The 13,333-nt window shown below is 44.3% G+C and overlaps 1 protein-coding gene across 2 annotated transcripts in view; it reads left to right on the forward strand.

The window, feature by feature from the left end:
- Positions 1 to 13,333, forward strand: part of Pcgf5 (polycomb group ring finger 5) — a 120,288-nt gene that overhangs the window by 56,594 nt on the left and 50,361 nt on the right. The gene's annotated exons all lie outside the window — the stretch shown is intronic.

Below are 13,333 nucleotides of genomic sequence, written 5' to 3' on the forward strand. Positions count from 1 at the left end.
GTCCCAGTGAACTTCCCTGGCAGCTTGTAATACTCAACATCTGCTTAGCATTTGAGGAAGTAACATATCATTGTAAATGCAAATCAGGAGTGACAGCTTTTAACGCTTGCTTATTGAAAGCTAAGTGCATAGAGTATGTGGATTTACTTCTCTTTGAATTTGGGAGCATCTTTCTTAATTTAGTAAATTAGAATGGCAGTATTGAAGTGATTTGATATCAAAACCTCTTATAACTCAGCAATGATATAGGTAATAAATGGACCTTCATCTTGGTGACTCATGTGCAGAGTGCCTTGAAATTGCATATTATAGTCATTGTGAAAAGCTAGGAGCGGAGGGTGTCTATAGCTGAAGTCTCCTTGTTGAGATTCTTAGAAGTGAGCACACACCTCCTTCTCTCCAGCTAATCGAGGCAGATCTGATTCCACAGCTGAAGTGGCCTTATTTTCCAATGTGCCCTACCTGGTTGCAGCTCCTGATTTTCAAAGGTGAAAAGATGGTGGACTTCTCCCCACCTTGGCCTCTAGGGTCTCTTCTCAGCTAGGATCTAGCTGCTGGAGCTAGCCACAGTGATGGCATGCCAGCATGACTTGCTGAGGTCTGGCCAGCTTGCAGTAACTGGCTTTCTGCTTTCTCTTAGGTCAGAATCCCAGACAGAATGGGAGAAGGCATCCTTTAAACATCACTAGGGTTTCTGGATATTTTGAAATGAGAGATGTGAGGTCAAGATCCTTGACAAATGGGACAGAATGTTTTTGTTTTAACATTTGTTGTTGCTTTCTTGAAAGACTTCCTCCATTATATCACCGGAGAAAGTCCAAATTATTGCAAACCATAGCAGAGCAGAATAAAACAATAGCTTTCAACACCTTGGGCTATTTGATGGTGAAGATGATGATGAGATCATTTGGGAAACACTACTTTATCCATTGCCTAGAAATAAGAAGTCATACAATAAAAAACATTGTACCATAATGTTCTAAATTGAAATTGTCGAGAATATTTTTTCAGAATTGTTAGAAACTTTAACTGGCCTGGCAACTAGCTAATGTGTGTCCACAGAAAGTGTTCTTCAGCTCGGGCATTAACAAGCTGCTGCTCAAGGGTTGCGTCTGGTTCGCTGCCTGTTTTTTTTAATAAAGCTTTATTGGAACACACCTACGTTTACATGTTGACTTGGCAGCTTTTCCCCCTACCTGGGTGAAGTTGAATAGCTGTCTTAGGAACTACTGTGGTCCGCAAAACCTAAAATGGTCACTGTGGGGGCTGGGAAGATGGCTTAATCAGTAAAGTTCTTGTCTTGAAAGCATGGGGATCTAAGTTTGGATCCTCAGCATGCACATCAAAAGCTGGACACCACCTGGTCCCAGCACTAGGGAAGCAGAGAAAGATGGATCCCCAGAGCTCACTATCCATCCAGCTTTGCTATGCTTGTTAGTTTTGTGTGGGGGTGGGTGGGTGGGTGCTTGTTTGTTTTGTTTGTTTGTTTTGTTAACTTGACACAGTCTAGAGTCATTGGAGAATAGGAAATCTCAACTGAGAAAATGTCCCTGTCTGACTGGCCTATAAGCCTGTGGGGCCGTCTCTTGATTGATTGATTGATTGATTGATTGATGTTGAAGCATCCAGCCCACTGTAAGAGGCCATCCTGGGGCAGGTGGTGCTGGGGTGTATAAACAAGGAAGTGGAGCAAGCCAGAAAGCGGTATTCCTCCATGGCCTCTGCTTCAGTCCCTGCCCTGACTTCCTCCCAGTGGTGGACTGACAGGGAAGGGTTAGCCCATAAACCATTTCCTTCCCAAGTCGCTTTTGGTCAGAATGTTAAGGTGTTAGAAAGTAAACTAGAGCACTAGACCGAGCGACGAGTTCCAGGTTCAGTGAGAGACCTTGTGTCAAACATAAGGTGGAATAAGGCCACTGAGGAATGTGATCTCTGGTCTCCACATGCATACACACCTGCATACACTGAGAACATACGAGCACAGACACAACACAATGTTTCCTGTGTCCTCTCCTCAAGGTAATATCTTCAAATTGCACAAGCATGTAATTGAAGATCTGGAAAGATCTTTAGTGATTATCCCAAATCTAAAACAATTTTATAAATCCAGAATCTGGAAATGACTTGCTAGGGGACTTACAATTGGTTGGTAATTTTACCTTTTTTGTTTGTTTTTTCCTTTTATTGAAAATAATTTTTTTTCTCACATAATATATCCTGATTGCAGTTTCCCCTTCCTTTACTCCTCCCAGTTCCTCCCCAACTCCCCTCCCATCCAGATCCACTCCCTTTCTGTCTCTCATTAGAAAACAAACAGGCTTCTAAGGGATAATAATAAAATACAAGATAAAACGAAAACTAGCACATCAGAGTTGTACAAGACAAACAAAAAGAAGAACCCAAGAGAAGGCACAAGAATCAGAGACCCACTCATTCACACACTCAGGAATTGCATAAAAACACTAACCTGGAAGCCATAATAGGTACGCAGAGGACCTGGTGCAGACCCGTGCAGACCCGTGCAGGCCTTGTGCGTGCCTCCTCACTCTCTGTGAGCTCATCTGAGCTTTGATCATGGTGATTTAGAGGGCCTTGTTTTCTTGGTGTCCTCCATTCCCTGTCTCTTACATTCTTTCGGCCTTCTGTTCCTTGGGGTACCCTGAGCCCTGAGGGAAGGGATTTGCTAGAAACATCCCATTTAGGGCTGAGTGTTCCAAGGTGTTTCACTCTACGCATGTCTGGCTGTGGGTCTCTGTATTTGTTTCCGTCTGCTGCAGGAGGAAGCTTCTCTGATGATGACTGAGTAAGGCACTGATCTATGCAGAATGTCATTAGGAGTCATTTTATTGCTTTGAGTTTGGTTTTTTGTTTGTTTGTTTGGTTGGTTGGTTTTGGGTTTTAGCCTACGTCCCTGGGCTACCTAATCTCTGGTTCTTGGTTGCACTTGTCAGGTATGGTTTTATCTCTTGAAGTGGGCCTTAAATCAGATAGTGGTTGGTGACTCCCACAAGCTTTGTGCCACCATTGCCCCAGCACATCTTGCAGGCAGGACACCATTGTGTAGATGAAAGGGTTTGTGGCTGGCCTGAAGTTTACTTTTATTTACTTCCTTCCTTACTTATTTTGGTAGCATACACAGTAGCTTCCTGTACCAAAGACACTAACACAGAGGGTGAAGGCTAGGTAGGCATCTGCTCAACTTCTCCATGGTCAGTGACTTGTGTAAGTGTTGTGTTCAGCAATGGGGCCTTGCTGAAGCTTGTGGAGAGCAACCTATAGTTTTGGCCTGGGTTTTTTGGGGATTCCTGTTGGACCCCTTTGGCCAACAGCTCTATTAGATGTAACCAATCCCAGTGCTGGAAGCTTCATTTGCTGGCAAGAGATGGCCAGTCGGGGCTCTGTCTCCCCCGTCATTTGGAGATTTCTTTTAGATTGCCATCATGTATATGTATTTTAGGGAGCTTCTACTGGACTAGGTTTCCATACAACCCCTCAAATGGCCCTTAATTTTAGCTATCTCTCCCTGTATTTGCTCCCTCATTTTGCTCCACTCCCCACTTGACCCTCCCATTCCAGCCCCCTGACCCATCCATAACTATTGTATTTCCCTTTCTTAATGAAACCTATCTGTCCCCCTAGTCCCTTACTCTATACATAATCTCCGTGGTTCTGTGGATTGTAGCTTGGTTACTATTGATTTAACAGCCAATATCCACATATAAATGAAGAGTGTCTTTCTTGGTCTGGGTTACCTCACTCGGGATGATTTTTTTCTAGTTCTATTCATTTATGTGTGAATTTCATGGTGTCATTTTTTAACGGCTGAGTAATACTCCATTGTGTAACTGCATCACATTTTCTTTATCTATTCTTCTGTTGAGGGCATCTAGGTTGTTTCCAATTTCTGGATATTATGAATATAGCAGCAATGAACATGGTTGAGCAAGTGTCTCTGTGGTAGAATGAAGAATCCTTTGGGTATATTCCCGAGTGGTATAGCTGGATCTTGAGATAGATTCTCATCTTTCTAAGGAACTACCATACTGATTTTCATAGTGGCTGTACAAGTTTGCACTCCCACCATCAATGGAGGAGTGTTCCACTTGCTCTACCTCCTTGCCAACATGAGCTGCTACTTGTGTTATTGATCTTAGCTATTCTGACGGTGTAAGATGAATGATTTGCATTTCCTAATGGCTAAGGATGTTGAACATTTCTTTGTTTCTTAGCCACCTGAGTTTCCTCTACTGAGAATTCTCTAATTTAAAATGTTCAAATGGACGTAACATCAAACATAGAAGAGTACTCTGTAGTTCAAGAAGAAGTTTACTTACTATCTGTAGAAAGGAAGATAAAGGAGGGCCTCTCTGAGTGCTGGAATCAGCTGGAGAGGAAGGCTCCCAGCTTTAGGTGTGGTGGGCTGCTCCTGGGAAATATTAAAACATACTGCCCCGGTGACGCGCTCAGTGTCTGTGTTAGCCTCCCATCTCCCAGTAGTACGATGGCACACGGCCAAAATCTCGCCCTTCATGTTCCCCCTTTCCGTGCTCCTGTTGACCATTCTTTTTCTGTTTGCATAAACATTTTCCAGAGGATATAACTGATACAGTTAGGTTTTCTAAATAGATCATGTTTCAGCCAGTTCTGCCTCCCCAAGACATTTCCAGGCAGGGAAATAGAGTTTTGAATATGTGTGAAAGTAGACGTGTGTGTGTGTGTGTGTGTGTGTGTGTGTGTGTGTGTGTGTCCATTTCTCAATTTCACCTTGTGATAACCAGTTTAAACAAGACTTATTTTACTCATTTGCCTCATAAATAGCGATCTTAGCTTTAAATTCCTGGAGTATGGGAAAGCAGGTGAATTTGGTTAACTAGCTTTATCTCCTGTTGTATACTAAAGCAAGCAAAGTGTATGAAGAAATTTGTCCTATGGATTTATTTGGAGCCAGGGACTTAAATTATGTCCAAATGTTCCATTATTGGTGTATCTCCATAGCAGGAAACAGTACAGATATCGGAATTATAAGTTAATTCAGAATGTGTCTAGTCAGTGTATCCATGGCAAGATCCACATAAGTCATATGACTCCTTATGTGATGTGTACTTCTCTCTATTAGGGCCAAATGATGAGAAAACTGAGGATGGATTCTGGAATATGAACTCAGGAATGACTGTATCATGATTTGAACATAAGCAGTCCTGCCTGCAAAGGTGGATGCTGTTTCTCTCCTTGTTTGTTTGTTTGTTCGTGGATCCATTCAGCAAACATTCAATAAGAATCTGTTGTTTGCCGGGCGGTGGTGGCGCACGCCTTTAATCCCAGCACTCGGGAGGCAGAGGCAGGCCGATCTTTGTGAGTTCGAGGCCAGCCTGGGCTACCAAGTGAGTTCCAGGAAAGGCGCAAAGCTACACAAAGAAACCCTGTCTGGGGGGGGGGGGGAAGAATCTGTTGTTTTAGGGATCAGCAGTGGTGGCACATGCCCTGCCCTTGTGGACCTTATTTATGCTCCGTTCACTGTATGCCCATGGAGTCAATTTACATTTCCATAAGTTACCTTACTGAAGATGTGTTGAAACTGGTGCTTTCTCCCTGGCTTTTCGTCAGAAGACATTGCAGATTTTACACCAGGAAAGACTTTCTCTAGTTGGCTAAGATGGTTCTTCCCAGCAGAGGTAACCAATAAAGACAGATCCTCTCTGTCTCCTCTTGAACAGTGAAGGGGGAGTTCCCACGGCTTCAAAAGTTCATGGTTCTGAAATTCAAGAGTTAGGAGCCTCCATCTGATATTGTTGCTCATGTCTCCCTGCTTTAAACTAGACCCCCCATCTCTGGCTTGCCACAGACCTAGAGAGAGAAACAGAACAAATAAGTAGTCACTTATTAACTACTTGAATACCTGAAAACAACAGATGGACTAATTTTACCTCTTGTTTTTCTAAGTGTGATTTTTTTTTTCCTTCCTCCTCTGCGCTGTCTGAGTTTCAAGGTCCAAGATGGAATTGTGACTGGGAGGGAGGGAGGACTTCCCCTCCTGGTGCTTGGCCTTCTCGGTTGGTTCCTGCTGTACACCTCTTCTTCCTGCTGACTGCTCTCCTGCTCATCAACACGGCATTCCCTGCCAGTCCACTGCTAGCTCTGGACTCCTTACTGAGGCCTCGTACCCTCCTCAGGCTTTTGTCCTTTGGACTTAGGAGTCTACTAATCCTGGCAGGTCTGGGAAAACAGATCGAGCTTAAGTGAGGGCTCATTAACTCTGACCCCCGTATGGTATGCAGTATCTGTATCTCTTTTGGGGGGGTGGAATTCTGTTACTCCCTCTTTAGAGGGAAGTAAATAAATTCTTAATGTTGACCTGGTTATTAAAACCTTTTTTTTTTTTTTTTGTTTTTTCAAGACAGGGTTTCTTTGTGTAACATTGCGCCTTTCCTGGAACTCACTCTGTAACCCAGGCTGGCCTTGAATTCACAAAGATCCACCTGCCTCTGCCTTCCCAGTGCTGGGATTAAAGGCATTGGCCACCACCGCCCCTAGTTATTAAAACCTTATGGTGAGCCGGCGGCGGCGGCGGCGGCGGCGAGCCGGCGGCGGCGGCGGCGGCGGCGGCGGCGGCGGCGGCGGCGGCGGCGGCGGCGGCGGCGGCGGCGGCGGCGGCGGCGGCGGCGGCGGCGGCGCACGCCTTTAATCCCAGCACTCGGGAGGCAGAGCCAGGCGGATCTCTGTGAGTTCGAGGCCAGCCTGGTCTCCAAAGTGAGACCCAGGACAGGCACCAAAACTACACAGAGAAACCCTGTCTCGAAAAACAAAAAGAAAAAGAAAACCTTATGGACACTAGTTTCCTAGTGAAATGTTTACAATTCCCCATCTTAATTTTAAAACGAGTGTGATACAGAGATAAGGAATACCTTCTGAACATTGCATTCTTTCTTCATCTATCATCTCAATCATATTTGTTATAATAAGTAAAACATATAAAGAAGATCTTTCCTGAACATAATGGCTAAGGTGATGATACAGCCTCTGTTCTGGGGATGTGGCTCATCGGTCAGAACACTTGCCTTGCATAAGGTCCTGGATTTGATCCCAAATACGTCCCTTCACCAAAGGAAGAAATAAACTCCATTTTTAAAGGAAGAAAACCAAGCTGAGGGAACTGACTTACCGTACCAAAATGCGGATTCTCAAGCAAGATGGCTCATCAGAAAAAAGTGCTTGTCATGCAAGCCTGATGGCCTGAGTTTGATCCTGTGGGGAAAAGAGAGAATCAACTTCTAAACTTTGTCCTTTGACTTCCACACTGTGGAGGTCACTTACCATAGACTCACCACAGCACAGGTGGTCACACAGGCCAGTGTGCGTGCTGCACACGTATAAACTTTTTGTTTGTTTGTTTGTTTGTTGTTTTTCAAGACGGGGTTTCTCTGTGTAGCTTTGCGCCTTTCCTAGAACTCAACTTGGTAGCCCAGGCTGGTCTCGAACTCACAGAGATCCGCCTGGCTCTGCCTCCCAAGTGCTGGGATTAAAGGCATGCGCCACCACCACCTGGCCTGCTCTTTAATTCTAATCCCCATCTATGTATGGATAAAAATCAAAACTTTCCCTGGAACTTATCCTTCTGGTATTTGATTGTTGACATCACTGGAGTTTCCCAGGGTCTCCTTACTTAGAATACTCTGCCTGGAGATTCGGGAGGTCATTCTTGGTCTCTGCCTTTAAATCTCCTGTACATTTATTATCCCAGGTCTGTAACCTTCTGCAGTTTCATAAAGATGATTTGAAATGTCACAGCCCTGATGATTGGAGAAATTCCCTTTTCCTTACAGTTTAAAACGATTTCCGTTCTATTCTTTGTGTGTTTGTGAGGTTTTTTTTTTTTTGCCTGCATGTATAGCTGTGCACCACATGTGTGCAGTGTCCATGCATGCTAGAAGAGGGTATAGGATCCCCTAAGACTAAAGTTACAGACAGTTGTGAGCTGCTAGTTGGAATGCAAACTGGGAATTGAACCCAGGTCCTCTGGAAGAGCAGCCAGTGCTCTTACCCACTGAGCCATCTCTCCAGCCCCTCAGTTTTGTTCTTTCGTCTTTGAGGATTAGTGGAACTTGTTCCATCCAACCATTAACACAGTAGTAAAGAAAAATAGGTTTGCGGCCACCTCACCCCCACCTCACCCCCCAGCAAAGAAGAAAAAAAAAAACGTTGACTTTTCAACTTAGCATAGTACATTTAAAGTGCTTGGAAATGCTGGGCCAGGAAGACAGCTCAGTAGTTAAAGTATCTGCCGTGCAAGCGTGAGGACCTCAGATGGGTCACCAGCACCCATGTAAAAGCTGCGTTTTGTTAGGGCAGTGAGGACAGAGACCAGTGGGTCCCCAGAGCTCACTGGCTAGCTAGTGTAGCCAAGTGGTGTGACTCAGGTTCAGTGAGAGTCGCTGTCTCAAAAAGGTAAGGTCAGGAGGGATTGAGACACATGATGCTATCACGTAAGCATACCCACATGTGTGCACATGCACACGCAACAAAAAGAAAACTGCTCGTTCCTGTCTCTGCATTTCTCTGCTTGTTTCTAGTGCGCTGGGTTTCTCGTCCTTTCTGACTTTTCCATTTGTTCCTCAGATCCTTCGCCTTTGGGATTGGGCCTTGCTGCTTTTCTAACAGGCAGGGTGGGCACCCACCGGGGACCGATCTCTTGACCCAGGCCTAGTGCTGCTCCTTTTCGCCCGGCGTTCTTACCGTTTGGTCATGTTCTCTTGAACACTGTTAGCAAATGTGATGTGGTTCTGTGTAACTCTTTCTTGTGGCCAAGTCTCCACTCCCTGGTGTGATTTTAATTAACAGTCCCGGAAGGCAGGGATTATATTATACCCTTATCATACTCTGTTAAGATTCACCCTAGAAGAAATCAAAGAAAGAAATGAAAATAGAGGCTCTGTCCTCAAATGTAACTGTTCGGGTCTTTGTTGTTGTTTGTTGTTGTTTTTATTTTTTTTTATTTTTTATTTATTTATTTATTTATTTTTTTTTTTTGGTTTTTCGAGACAGGGTTTCTCTGCGTAGTTTTGGGCCTTTCCTGGAGCTCACTTGGTAGCCCAGGCTGGCCACGAACTCACAGAGATCCGCCTGGCTCTGCCTCCCGAGTTGCTGGGATTAAAGGCATGCGCCACCACCGCCCGGCTGTTGTTGTTTTTAATAAGCATTCCTTTGAGTGTTTGCTGTTTGCCGTCACCCGCACTGGGGATGCATAGTCCAGGGCAAATACACAGGGCTTATCTTCATGTTCAGACTACTCAATAAATTGGACAATCCAAGTCTGAGGAATAGGTGATTTGAAAGAATAAGAGTGTGGTGCTTAGGCCTGAGGAGATGGCTTGGCAGGTAAAGCCCTTGCCAGGCACGCATGAGGATCAGACTTCAGATCCTGTACCCACATAAATTCTGGGTAGTTCTGTCAGCTCACCTGTAATTCCAATGCCCAGGAAACAGGGACAGATGATCCATTGGTTGTATTAGCACTCTAGGTTCCATCAGAAATATGGCTCAATGAATATGGTGGGAAATGATCAAGGAACATGCCTGATATCAACTTTGGGCCTCCATATGCTTGAACATACTTGTATACACGTACCATCGCAGGTAAACACATCCATACAGACACATGCAAAAAAATGTGTTGCCATATGTATGTATGTGTGTCTGTGTCTGTAAAGAAGGCTCCTCAGAGCTTTGGATATCCCCAGGAGATAGCCTTTGGAATAAGAGGATACCAAGGAAACACATAAGGATTGTTCAGATTCAACAGAGGCAGGAAAGAGTAAAGGGATTAAGTTAGGGTACCAAGTTGTAAGAAGACCATTTAGCTAGCCAGAGGTCAAAGAAGTCCATTAAGGCTTGGATCATGGAAGTCAGGAGGGGCTGTGGAGGTGACAGGGGTCTGGGGTGGCCTTATCAAGTGTTTTAGATTTCTGATAACACAGGACTTTTTAAAGATGGGGGCAGGATGTGGCACGCTGTAATTAAGAGTCCTGTTGCTCTGCTGAGGACCACAGGGTAACAGCTCTGTAAGGAGCCTGAGTCATAGTCCGGTGAGTGTGAAAGCCAGAGATGGTAGTGACCTGAGCAATCAGGAGTAGAGATTTGAGAGACAGGGGCAGAGTCCTTGGCAGTTACTGGGCTGTGGAAACGGGTGCAGTAAGGAAAGGGGACCTGGTCAAGGATGATGGACTGTGCCTTCATTCACTTCTCAGTACCCCCCTCAGCTCTCCATCACAAATTTTAGGCCATCATTGGTTTTGAGCTATAATATTTATGGTCATAACATAAAGGCACTTGGGGCCAATAGAATACTTACATTAAATTTTTATATTTTCCATAATTCCTGTAGAAAACATTTAGGTTACAAAAGATAGCTTATATGTTAAAGATACTCTATTTAAAAGACTATATTGATGTACATAAAATAATTTAAAATAATGAAAAGGCCATTGTTGTTTTTATCTAAGTTGTTCTGCTAGCCAGTAAAGGCTCAGGAGTCAGATATTGGGGTGCAAACCTGTTAGCTCAGAGAGGCTGAGAAGCAACCAGCTGACATTCCATTTTGGCTGGAGTCTTAGCAACAGAGCTTCTCTCTTTCCCAAACCAAAAAGGTCCTTGAATCTCTTAAGTCCCTCTATATTTCTTCCTGTGTGTCTCTGTGGTGGTATTGTGTTCCCCAAAATATTGTGCACCCTAATAAACTTATGTGGGGTCAGAGACAGAACAGCCACTAGATACAAAGGCTAGAAAATGGTGGCACTCACACCTTTAATCCTAGCATTTCAGAGCCAGAAATCCATCTGGATCTAAAAGGGGTAGATAAAACTGAACCGACATTTTTGTTTTGGACTCAGTGCAAACCCCAGCCCACTGCGGATGGGCTTTAAGGTTTCAAAAACACTTGCCAGGCCCAGTCTCTCTCTTGGCCTACAGGGGTCATGTGGTGGTATTGTGTTCCCCAAAATATTGTGTACCTTAATAAACTTATCTGGGGTCAGAGAACAGAAAAGCCACTAGTTAGACAGTGATAGCACACGCCTTTAATCCTAGCATTCCAGAGGCAGAAATTCATCTGGGATCTCTGTGAGTTCAAGGCCACATTGGAAACAGCCAGGCATGGTGACTCACACCTTTAATCCCAGAAATCGAGCCTTTAATCCTAGGGAGTGGTGGTAGACAGCAGAAAAGTATATAAGGCGTGAGGACCAGAAACTAGAAGCATTTGGCTGGTTAAGCTTCAGGCTTTGGAGCAGCAGTTCAGCTGAGAGCCATTGGGATGAGGACACAGAGGCTTCCAGTCTGAGGAAACAAGACCAGCTGAGAAGTTGACCAGGTGAGGTTAGCTGTGGCTTGTTCTCTGATCTTCCAGTTCACCCCAATACCTGGCTCCAGGTTTGATTTTATCAATAAGAACTTTTAAGATTCCTGCTACAGGGTCAAGATTAGCTCTTAGCTACTTGTGCAGCACCGTCACCTGCCTGCCACCATGCTCCCCTACCATGATGATTGATAGTGGATTAAGTCTCTGGGGCTTTAAGCATGTCCCTAGTTAAATGCTTTCCCCTTTGTACCAGTTGCTGTGGTCATGGTTTCTCTTCATAGCAATAGAACGACGACTGAGACACTGTTTGACTATATCTGTGTGTAAGGACACAAACACAGGTTTCCTCACAAAGGATGGGACCCCCATCCCATCTCTCAGTGCCCCCATCACACCCCAGCATCTCCACCCCTACATCCATGCTCAGGGGCTGCTCGCATCATAAGTATGAGCCCCCCTCTATCCTTTGCTAGTGCGTGTCCTCCTTGAATCCATGATCAAGATCATTTCTGAAAGTACTGGGTAGCTTATTTATTGATCACCAATTGCATTCCCCTTGGAGTTTTACAAACTGTTCATTACTCCCGAAAAAGACATTTAAAATAATTTCAGACACAAACTACAACAGCTTTAGGTCATTTTGTATATGCTGCAGTGTATACAGCAGGATCTTGCATTTAATATTTTAGTAGAATCTCCTACTGCATATTTTAAATAGACTAGAAATAGGTTGGCTTTTCCCATTTGGATATGTTCAGTTTGGAAGACGTGAAGCCTATAGTCACTTGACCTGACTTGGGTTCTTTTGCTTCCTGTGATTTCTGTGTCTTGTGGAAGTCATCCCATCCTGGAATCATAGTTTTGCAAAGGGGTTTTTAAGAAGATTATAAAGAAATCACTTGCCGGGCGGTGGTGGCGCACGCCTTTAATCCCAGCACTTGGGAGGCAGAGCCAGGTGGATCTCTGTGAGTTCCAGGACAGGCACCAAAACACCAGAGAAACCCTGTCTCGGAAAAGAAAAAAAGAAATCACTTAAAGCTCTATTAGAACATGTATTCTTCCTGCAGCAATATTCAAATGTATTTGTTTTGCTTCCATCTAATTTACCTAAGTTTAGTTATAAAGTGGATAGTTTCTAAAGCTTCTTGTTCTCCTTGGTGCATTTTAAATTTGAGCTGCATCTCTGGACACCTGTGGTTTGTTCCTGCAGCCATCTCCACACCCTGTCATTAGCCGGAGGTGCTGCCTGTCTGCAGGGGTAAAGCAAATGCTCCGCATTTTCTCTGAATTCTTCAGCCACCTTTGCTCTGCTTTTGCAAGAGATGGTGGAATTGCAGCCTTTTTTTTTTTTTTTTTTTCCTTCTGGTGTGCGAGATCGAAGTTTGCCTTTGCAGTTTGCCTTTGGAAAATGCTCCTTTTGTGTTTAGTCAGTAAGTGAAGGTAGGCTACCTTGATTCGCCTAGGATTCTAGGATCCTGGAGGGTAGTCTTCTAAGAAGCGAAGGGCAGGACCTAGCTTATGCTTAGCACAGTTGTATTAGTAGGAGTTTTGAGTTTGGGAAGAACAGTAGAAAATGGTGGAATGAAGAGGACAGGATGCCTTTCAAGGAATCTTTCCTTTCTTTTAACGAATGGTGTCTTGGAAATCTCAAAGTCCACTAGGAAGAGCACTGGGGGGAGGGGAGGGGGGTTGTTTGTTTTGAACCTTGCAAACAGTAATAAATTTTTACCACTACCATCCTCACTCCCTACACAAATTTCCAGTTTACCTGCATTTGTCAGTGACCATGACTTCTGGACCCACCTTATTGAAGCAAGTTCAATAGTGATTTCTAAATAAGGTTCATATCAAGATGCGTCTTCGTTTCCACTACAACCTCGTGGGTCCAGTGTGGGGAACAATGTCTACCAGCAGACAGTTTTTTTTTTTATATTTTAAATTATATTTACTTGTATGGATGTGTGAGGGTGCGCTTGTGCCACA

Source organism: Peromyscus maniculatus, chromosome 1, assembly GCF_049852395.1.
Source record: "Peromyscus maniculatus bairdii isolate BWxNUB_F1_BW_parent chromosome 1, HU_Pman_BW_mat_3.1, whole genome shotgun sequence".
In the NCBI taxonomy this organism is placed as follows: domain Eukaryota; kingdom Metazoa; phylum Chordata; class Mammalia; order Rodentia; family Cricetidae; genus Peromyscus; species Peromyscus maniculatus.